This window comes from Rhinopithecus bieti, unplaced genomic scaffold, assembly GCF_001698545.2.
Source record: "Rhinopithecus bieti isolate Rb0 unplaced genomic scaffold, ASM169854v2 scaffold_2439, whole genome shotgun sequence".
NCBI classification, from domain to species: Eukaryota; Metazoa; Chordata; class Mammalia; order Primates; family Cercopithecidae; genus Rhinopithecus; species Rhinopithecus bieti.
In genome coordinates this window covers 4,588,033-4,598,246 of record NW_016804232.1, presented here as the reverse complement: position 1 = coordinate 4,598,246, position 10,214 = coordinate 4,588,033, and positions in this window count along the sequence as shown.

Here is a 10,214-nt window from a genome sequence, read left to right as displayed (position 1 = left end):
GGAATATTGTGTGTGCACCTGAAAAGAATGTAAGTATACTTTGGCTCTTAGGTTGAAATCAGGCTATTATTAGGCTATTTGAAAGACCTGCACAGGTCTTTGAAATGAGGCTATTGGGCTCTTAGGTCAAAATGAGGCTAAAGGCTATTAGGCCCATTTGGTCTATTGTGTTGTCCAGGTACCTGCTTATTGATTTCCTGTTTGGTTGTTCTATCCATTATTGTAACTGGGCATTGAAGTTCCCTACTATTATTATATTTCTGTCAATTTCTGTCTTTTGATCTGATACATTTTCTCTCAATATTTAGGTGCTCTATTACTGGGTGCATATATATTTAAATTGTTATATCTTTATGTTGAATCAACTATTTTATTTTTATATAATGGCCTAATTTATCTTTAGAGACATTTATGGCCTTATTGTACACTTATATTTGATCTAATATAAGTGTAGCCACTCTTGCTTTCTTTTTTTGCCATCCCTTTACTTTCAGCCTATGTGTCTGTCTAAAGTGAGTCTCTTGTAAAAAACATATCACTGGATCATGCTTTTTAAAAAATCCATTCATCCACTCAATGACTTTTGATTGGTGAATTTAATCTATTTGCATGTAAAATAAATACTGTTAAATGAAAAACTATTATTGCCTTTGTGTTGTTTTCTCTCTATTTTGCAGTTGTTTTTCTTTTTTGTCTTGTCTTGATGTCTTTGTTGTTTAATAAATTTTTGTAGTGATTTGCTTTATTTTCTCTTTATATTTTGTACTATAAGTTTTTTATTTGTTGTTAGCTCCAGGTTTGTGTAAACTATCTTCTGGTTATACTCTTCTATTTTAAGTTGATAACTGCTTAATTGCAATTTCATAAAAAAACTACAGTTTTACTTCCCCAACACACTCTGTGTTCTCGTAGTCAGAATTTGCTTCTTTTTATATTGTGTGGTCATTATCATCTTTTTATGCTTTAACTTTTGTATTAGGCTCAAAAGTAAATTATGTACCACTATTACACTGTAACATTAATCTGTGTATGTCTACATATTTACCTTCACCAGTGAGATTTATGCTTTCATATGCTTTTGCACTGATGTTTATCATTTTTGTGTCAATTTGAAGAACTTCCTTCAGCAATTTTTTAAGCTGCCTTGTGTGGTTGATACTGATAGCCTCTGTCATCTTTGTTCCTAGCTGTTTTCAGGTATCTTGCTATAAAAACCTCCTCAGCCACCTAGGTGAGATGAAACAAAGTGGGCTTTTAGGGCATTGCCCTGAAATACTGGGGAAGTTGTGAGCAGAATTCATTTCCACTGATGCTGAGTTGTTCTGGCCTGAGAATGGAATGAGGCAGGCAACATAAAACTGTTCTTCCCACCCTTTCTGTGTGCTTCTTCCTTCTCCTTCTCCTTCTTTTTCTTCTTCTTCCCTCTTCCTTCTTCTCCTTCTCCTTGTTTTCCTCCTCTTCCTCCCCTCCCCCCCCCCCTCCTCCTCCTCCTCCTCTTCTTCTTCTTCTTCTTCTTCTTCTTCTTCTTCTCCTTCTCCTTCTCCTTCTCCTTCTCCTTCTCCTTCTTCTTCTCCTTCTCCTTCTTCTTCTTCTTCTCCTTGTTTTCCTCCTCTTCCGCCCCTCCCCCCTCCTCTCCTCCTCCTCCTCCTCCTCCTCCTCTTCTTCCTCTTCTTCTTCTTCTTCTTCTTCTTCTTCTTCTTCTTCTCCTTCTCCTTCTCCTTCTCCTTCTCCTTCTCCTTCTCCTTCTCCTCCTTCTCCTTCTCCTTCTCTTTCTCCTCCTCCTCCTCCTCCTCCTCCTTCTTCTCCTTCCTCTTCCTCTTCTTCCTTCTTCCTTCTTCTTTTTGTGCTCCACTTTGTTGCTGTACTTCTTAACTGGACTTCTGAGCCCTCCCAGAGCTATTTTCATTTGTGTACAGCTGTCTAATATTTTTGTGTTTAGTGAGACAAAGACTTGGGTCTTCTACTCTGCCATTTTGCTGATATCCAGGATCTATAATTTTATATTTTAGGCATGTCTTTGATCTGTTTTGAATTAATTTTTGTAGAAGTTTCAGGGTTTATGTCAAGGTTCTTTTTCTTTTTGTCCTGTGGATATTAAATTGCTCCAGCACCATTTGTTGAAATGGATATCTTTTCTCTATTAAATAGTTTTTGCACCTTCTGTTTCTCTCTTCTAGTTCATTGGCCTATGTTCTAGTTCATTAATCTACGTTTCTACCTCTTTGCCAACAGTCTTGGTTATTGTAACTACATAGTGCCTTGATATTGGGGAGACAGATTTCTCCCACTATATTCTTTTTTTCCTCAAAATTATTTTAGCTATTCCAGTTTCTTTGCCTTTCCATATACATTTTAGGATACTGTTGTTTATATCTACAAAAATCTTGGTTTTGAGAGAAATTGCATTAAAGCTGTATATTAATTTGAGGCATTTTTTTCAATCATAAATATATGCTTCTTCAATTATTTAGAGCTTTGATTGCTTTCATTAGCATTGTATAGTCGTTGGCAAGTCCTGTGCGTATTTTGTCAGATTTACCTGAGTATTTTATTTTGAGTGATTATATATTGTATTAGGTTTTTAATTTTGTTGTCCATATTTATCACTAGCATACAGAAATACAATAGATTTTTACATGTTTATCTTATATCCTGCAATCTTGATGACGCACTATTTCTAGGAGTTTTTTTGTAGACAATCATGTCATCTGCAAATAGGGATATTTTTACTTCATTCTTTCTAATCTATGTGTCTTTTATGTCCTATTCTTGCTTTATTGCACTGGCTAGAATTCCAGAAATAAGTTGAATGAGAGAACTGAGAGCAGAAATTCTTAAGGAGAAAGCATTCAATCTTTTGCCATTAAGCACAACGTTAGCTGTAGGTTTATTGTAGATGGTCTTTATCAAGTTGACAGGTTTCCTATTTCTATATTTTTAAGTTTTTAAAAAAATCATGAGTAGATGTTGAGTTTTGTCAGCCGTTTTCTATACTGATTGGTGTAATCCTGTGATTTTCTCCTTCTTTCTTATTTTAATTTTAAATTACAAATTGACAATTTATAATTGTATACATTTTTAGGGCACAAAGTGACGTTATGATTTATGAATACAATGTGGAATAACTAAATCAAGCTAGTTAACGTATTCATCACTCCATATACTTAACACTTCTTGTGGTGAGAACATTTGAAATTTACCCTCTTAGCAATTTTGAGTTGTTTAATACTCTATGCTCTATTTTGAGCAATAGCGATCAAATAAATCATATTCCTTCTGTCTAAAACTTTTTACCTTTTGGCCATCATCTCCCCATTCCCCCCAACCCCCAGCCACTGTAACCACTATTCTGTTCTATGCTACTATGGGTTCAATTGTTTTGGATTCCACATATAAGTGAGAATATCCAGTATTTGTCTTTCTTTCTCTGGCTTATTTTACTTAGCATAATGTTCTTCATTTCCATCCATGTCCTTGCAAATGACAGAATTTCCTTCTTTTTTTCAGTCTGAATAGTATTTTATGGTGTATGCATACCACATTTTGTTTACCTATTTATCTGCTCATGGACACTTAGTTGATTCTATAACTTGGCTATCATATTAATGCTGTAATAAACACAGGAATGCAGAGACATCTTTAACAATTGATTTCAGATCTTTTGGGTAAAAACTCAGAAGTTGGATTGCTGGATCATATGGTAATTTCATTTTTGATTTATTGATGAACCTCCATACAGTTTTCCATAGTGGTTGTACTAATCTACATTCCCACTAGCAGTGTACAAGGTTCCCTTTTCTCCACAGCCTCACCAATACTGGTGGTTATCTTTTGTCTTTTTGATAATAGACATTCTGACAGAGGTGAGATGATATCTTATGGTTTTAATTTACATTTCCCTTGTGATTAGCAAAGTTGAGCACTTAAAAATATTTTTGTTGGCCATCTGTGTGTTTTCTTTTGAGAAATGTCTATTCAGTTTCCCTGCCCATTTTTAAGTTGGGCTTTCTGTTTTGTTGCTATTGAGTTGTATGGGCTCCTTATATATACCGGATATTAACTCCTTATTGGATGTATGACTTGCAAATGCTTTTCTCCCATTTCATAAGTTATCTCTGCACTCTGTTAATTATTTATTTTGATGTACAGAGGCTTTTTAGTTTGATATAATCCCATTAGTCTATTTTTGCTTTTGCTACCTGTGCTTTTGGGATCAAATTTAAAAAAAATCGTTGTTCAGACCAACATCATATAGTTTATCACCATGTTTTCTTTTAATAGTTTTACCGTTTTGGTTTTAATATTTATATCATTAATCCATTTTGAGTTGATTATTTTAATATCGTGTGAGATAAGGGCCTACTTTCATTCTTCTGTATGTGGATATCTGGTTTTCCCAAAATCATTTATTGAAGAACCTATCCTTTTCTCATTATATATTCTTGGCACCTTTTTGGAAATCAATTGACCACACATGCATAGGTTTGTGTTGGGGCTTCCTATTTTGTTCCATTGGTTGACGTGTCTATTTTTTCTTTTTTTTGGCCAGTATCATGCTGTTTTAATTACTATAGCTTTTTAATATAATTTGAAATCAGGTAATGTGATATTTCCACTTTGTTCTTTTTGCTCATATTTGCCTTGGCTATTAGGGATTTTTTTTTGCAGTTCTATATGAATTTTAGGATTGTTTTTTCTATTTCTATGAAAAAAGGCATTGGAAGTTTGATAGAGACTGCATTAAATGTGTACATAACTTTGGACAGTATGGACATTTTAACAATATTCTTACAGTCCATGGGTATAGAATATCTTTCCACATTTGTATCTTCTTCAATTTATTTCACCAATGTTTTATGGTTTTCAGTGTGCAGGTCTTTCATCTCCTTGGTTAAATTTATTCCTAAGTATCTTACTATTTTCATAACTATTGTAAATAGGATTGTTCTCTTGATATCTTTTTGGGATCGTTTATTTCCAATGTACTGATTTTTGTGTGTTGATTTTGTATCCTGTAACTTTACTGTATTTTAAAAAATTAATTCTAAGAGTTTTTGGGTAAAATCTATTTTCTCTACATAAAATCATGTCATCAGCAAACACTGATAATTTTACTTCTTCCTTTCCTATTTGAATGTCTTTTATTTTTTCTCTTGCTAAATTACTCTGGCAAGGACTTCCAGTATTATGTTGAATAGAAGTGGTGTGAGTGGGCATCCTTATATTATTTCATATCTTAGAAGAAAAGTTTTCAATTTTTCACTTTTGTGTTAGCTGTGTGCTTCTCATATATGACCTTTATTGTGTTGAGGTACATTTTTTCTATAACTAATTTGATGAGTTTTTTACATGAAAGAATGTTTTTCTGCATCTACTGAAGTGATTGTATGGATTTTATCCTTTATTCTGTTAATGTAATATATCACACTTATTGATGTGAATATTGAACCATCTTTGCATCCCAGGGATAAATCCCACTTGATCATGGTAGATAACCTTTTTAATGTGTTATTGAGATTGATTGCTAGTATTTTGTTCAGAACTTTTGCATCTGTGTTCATCAAGGATATTTTAAAAAATATTAAATTCTTATTTCTTAAGCAGATCACCTGTCTAGAGCATATGTTCATCAAGGATATTGGCTAGTAATTTTCTTGTCTTGGAATGTCCTTGTCGAGCTTTGGTATCAGAGTAATGCTAGTCTCATTAAAAGAGATTGGAAGCATTCTCTCCTCTTTAATGTATTGGAAGAGTTTAAGAAGGATTGATGTTAGTTCTTTAAATGTTTGGTAGAATTAAGCAGTAAAGTCATCAGTCCTGGGCTTTTTTTTTTTTTTTTTTTCTGATGAGAGACTTTTTATCACTGATTCAATGATCTTATCCTTTATTGGTTTGTTCAGTTTTCTACTTCTGCATGATTCAGTCTTAGTACATTGTATACTTTTAGGGCTTTATTAGGTTATCGAATCTGTTGGTGTATAATTGTTCATAGTAGTTTCTTACGAACCTTTGTATTTCTGTGGTATCAGTTTTATTGTCTCCTCTTTTCACTTTTAGTTTATTTGAGTATCCTCTCTTTTTTCTCAGTTAATTTAGCTAGTGGTTTGTCAATTTTGTTTATCATTTCAAAAAGCCAATACATTTTGTTCATTTTTAAAGAGAGGGTCTTGCTCTGTTGCCTGGACTGAATTGCAGTGGCATGATCACAGCTCACTGCAGCCTCAACTTCCCAGGCTGAATTGATTCTCCCATCACGCCTCCCAAGTAACTGGGACTAAAAATGTGTGCCACCATGCCTGACTAATTTTTAAATTTTTTGTAAAGTCAGGGTCTCACTATGTTCCCCTGGCTGTTATCGAACTCCTGGCCTCAAGTGATCCTTCTATCTCAGCCTTCCAAAGTGCTGGGAGTATAGATGTAACTCACTGCACCCAACTTACTTTATTGAGGTTTTATATTGTTTTTCTAGTCTCTATTTCATTTATTTTTGCTCTAGTCTTTACTATTTTCTTCCTTTTGCTAACTTTGAGTTTAGTTTGTTTTCTTTTTCCTGTTCTGTGAGGTGTAACATTAGTTTATTTTGTGATCTTTCTTCTATTTTGATGTAGGCATTTATTGCTACAAATTTTCCTTTTAGAACTGCTTTTGCTGTACATAAGTTTTGACAATTTTGTTTCCATTTTCATTTGTCTCAAGATGTTTTAAAATTTTTCTTTAATTTCTTTACAGACCAATTGATTGTTCAAGAGCATGGTTTAATTTCCATGTACTTGTGAATTTTGTTACTGATTTCTAGTTTTATATTATTGTGATTGGAAAAGATACTTGATACAATTTCAATCTTCTTAAATTTTATGAAGTTTGTTTTGTGTTCTAATATGTGATCTCTCTTGGAGAATGTTTTGTGTGCATTTTAGAAGACATGCATTCTCTTGCTATTGGATGGACTGTTCTGTGCATGTCTGTCCAGTCCATGTTGTCTAAAGTGTTATTTAAATCCAGTGTTTCCTTATTATTATTGTATTGCAATCTATTTCTCTCTTCAGATTCTTTAATATTTGTTTTACATGTTTAGGTGCTCCAATGTTGGATATATATATTTGTTATACCCTTTTGCCGAATTGACTCCTTTACTATGTTATAATATCTTTCTTTGCCTGTTACAGTTTTTGACTGAAATTATATTTTGTCTGATGTAATTATAGCTATTCCTGCTCTTTTGATTTCCACTTGCATGGAATGTCTTTTTCCATCCTTTTGCTTTCATCTATGTGTGTTCTTCAAAGTAAGGTGTATCTCTTGTAAGCAGCAGATAGGTAGATCTTATTTTTGTGAAATCCGTTCGGTCATTCTACATCTTTTTGGAAGAACATAATCTGTTACATTCAAGGTAATTATTACTAAGTAAGGACTTACTGCTGCTATTTTGTTAGTTCTTTTCAGCTTGTTTCTGTAGGTATTTTCTTTCTCTCTTGATGACTTCCTTTGTGGTTTGATAGTCTTCTATAGTGTTATGCTTGAAATGCTTTCTATTTTTGTTTTGTCATTTTACTAAAGATTTTGCTTTGTGGTTACCATGAAGCTTGCACACATCTTTCTTATACAAAAGCCTACATCAAACTGATAATAACTTAACTTGAATTGCACATAACAGCTCTATATTTTTATTTCCCTTCCCACATTTTATGATTTTGCTGTCAAAATTTACATTATTTTGTAATGTATCCCTTTGAAGTTTATTTTAGCTATCATTGTTATTAATCGTTTCAGCTTTTAGCCTCATACTAGGGATAAAATTGCCTTACACACCATCATTATAGTCTTAGATTATTCTGAATATGGCTATGCTTTATTTATACCCTTAAGGTTGTGCTTTTATATGTTTCATGTTATTAATTAGCACATTTTTGTTTCAGTTTAAAGAAATCACCATAGCAATTCCTGTAAGACATTTTTAATGATGATGAACTCTCTTAGTTTTGTTTGTTTGGGAAATTTTTATTTCTCTGTAATTTCTGGAAGTTATCTTTGCTGGTTGAAGAAGAATGTATTTCCTGCTCCAGGTAACTCCAGTGTTTGCAATATGAAGTTGTGAAAGTTTTAATTATGAGTAGATATTGAATTTTGTCAAATAAATTTTCTGTATTTATTGATATGATCATGTAATTTGTTTTCTTTAATTTGTTGTAATGGATTACATTATTTGATTTTTTAATGTTGAACCAGGCTTGCATACATGGAATAAATCCTACTTGTTTGCAGTGTAAAATTCTTTTTATATATTGTTGGATTTGATTTGCTAACATTTTTTTGATAACTTTTGCATCTATGTTCATGAAAATATTGATCTATAATTCTCTTTTCTTGTAATGTCTTTGGTTTTGGTATAAGGTAATTCTGGCCTCATAGAATGAGTTAGAAAACTTTCCTTTTGCTTCTATCTTCTGAAAGAGAGCGTAGAGAATTGGTATAATCTCTTCTTTAAATGTTTTTTAGAATTCACCTGTGAATGTATCTTGGCCTACTCCTTTCCCTTTGGGAAAATTATTAATTATTGATTTAAGTTATTTGATACAGGACTGTTTAGATTGTCTGTTTCTTCTTGTGTGCATTTTGGCAGATAGTATCTTTCAAGTAATTGGTCTGTTTTATGTAGATTATCGGATTTGTGGGCATAGACTTGTTCCTAGTATTTCCTTATTATTCTTTTAATGTCTTTCTTCATTTCTGATATTAGTAATTTGTGTCATTTTTTTCCCCTTAGATAGCCTGACTAGAGGCATATTAATTTTATTGATCTTTTCCAAAGACCAACTTTTGGTTTTATTTATTTTCTCTATTGATCTTCTGTTTTCAATTTTATTGATTTCTGCTCTAATTTTAATGTGTTTTCCTGCTTGCTTTGAATTTAATTTGCTCTTTTATTCCCCTATAGCCTTAGATTACTGATTTCAGATCTTTCTTCTTTGCTAATATATGCATTCAATGCTATCAATGCTATCAATTTTCTTTTTTTCTTTCCTGTTTTTTTTTTTTTTTTTTTTTTTTTTTTTTTTTTTTTTCTTTTTTTTTTTTTTTTTTTTTTTTTTTAGATGGAGTTGCTCTGTCACCCAGGCTGGAGCGCAGTGGTGAGATCTTGGCTCACTGCAAGCTCTGCCTCCCAGGTTCATGCCATTCTCCTGCCTCAGCCTCCCTAATAGCTGGGACTACGGGTGCCTGCTGCCATGCCCGGCTAATTTATTTTTTTTATTTTTAATGCTATCAATTTTCATTTAAGAACTGCATTTGCTGCATTCCACAGTTCTAATAAGTTTTGTTTTAATTTTGATCTTTAAAAAAATATTTTAAAATTTCCAATGAGATTTTATCTCCAACTTATGTGTTATTTAGAAATGTGTTGTTTAATCTGCAAGTTTTGAGGTTTCCCAGGTATCTTTGTATTATTTGTTTTTAGTTTAATTCCATTTTGGTCTGAGAGCTGACATCATATGATTCCTAATTCTCTTAAATTTGTTAAGGTCGTGTTTTATGGCCCAGGATGTGGTATATCTTGGTGAAGGTTCCATGTGTACTTGAGAAGAATGTATACTCTGCTGTTGTTGCATTAAGTAATCTAAAGGTGTTAATTATATACAGTTGATTGGTGGTATTTTTAGTTCAACTATATCCTTACTGATTTTATGCCTGCTGAATCTGTTCATTTCTGATAGAAGGGTGTTGAAGCCTCCAACTGTAATAGTGGATTCATCTATTTTTCCTTGTAGTTCCATAGGTTGTTGCCTCATATATTTTGACACTCTGTTGTTAGGCTCATACAAATTAAAGATTGCTGTATTATTTTGGAGAATTGACTCCTTTATAATTATGTCATGTTTCTATTTATTTCTAATAAATATGCCAGTATGAAGTTTGTTTTGTCTGAAATGAGTAGAGATACTTTTGCTTTCTTTTGCTTAGTGTTAGCATGGTATATCTTTCTCCACTTATTAATATCTATTTTTATTTTATTTTATTTTATTTTTTTTACATTTTTATATGTACATTTATTTATACATTTTTTTTTGTTTTCAACTTCATTATTTTCTTTTTTTTCTTTTTTTCTTTTTTTCTTTTTTTATTATACTTTAAGTTCTAGGGTACATGTGCATAACGTGCAGGTTTGTTACATATGTATACTTGTGCCATGTTGGTGTGCTGCACCCATCAACTCGTCA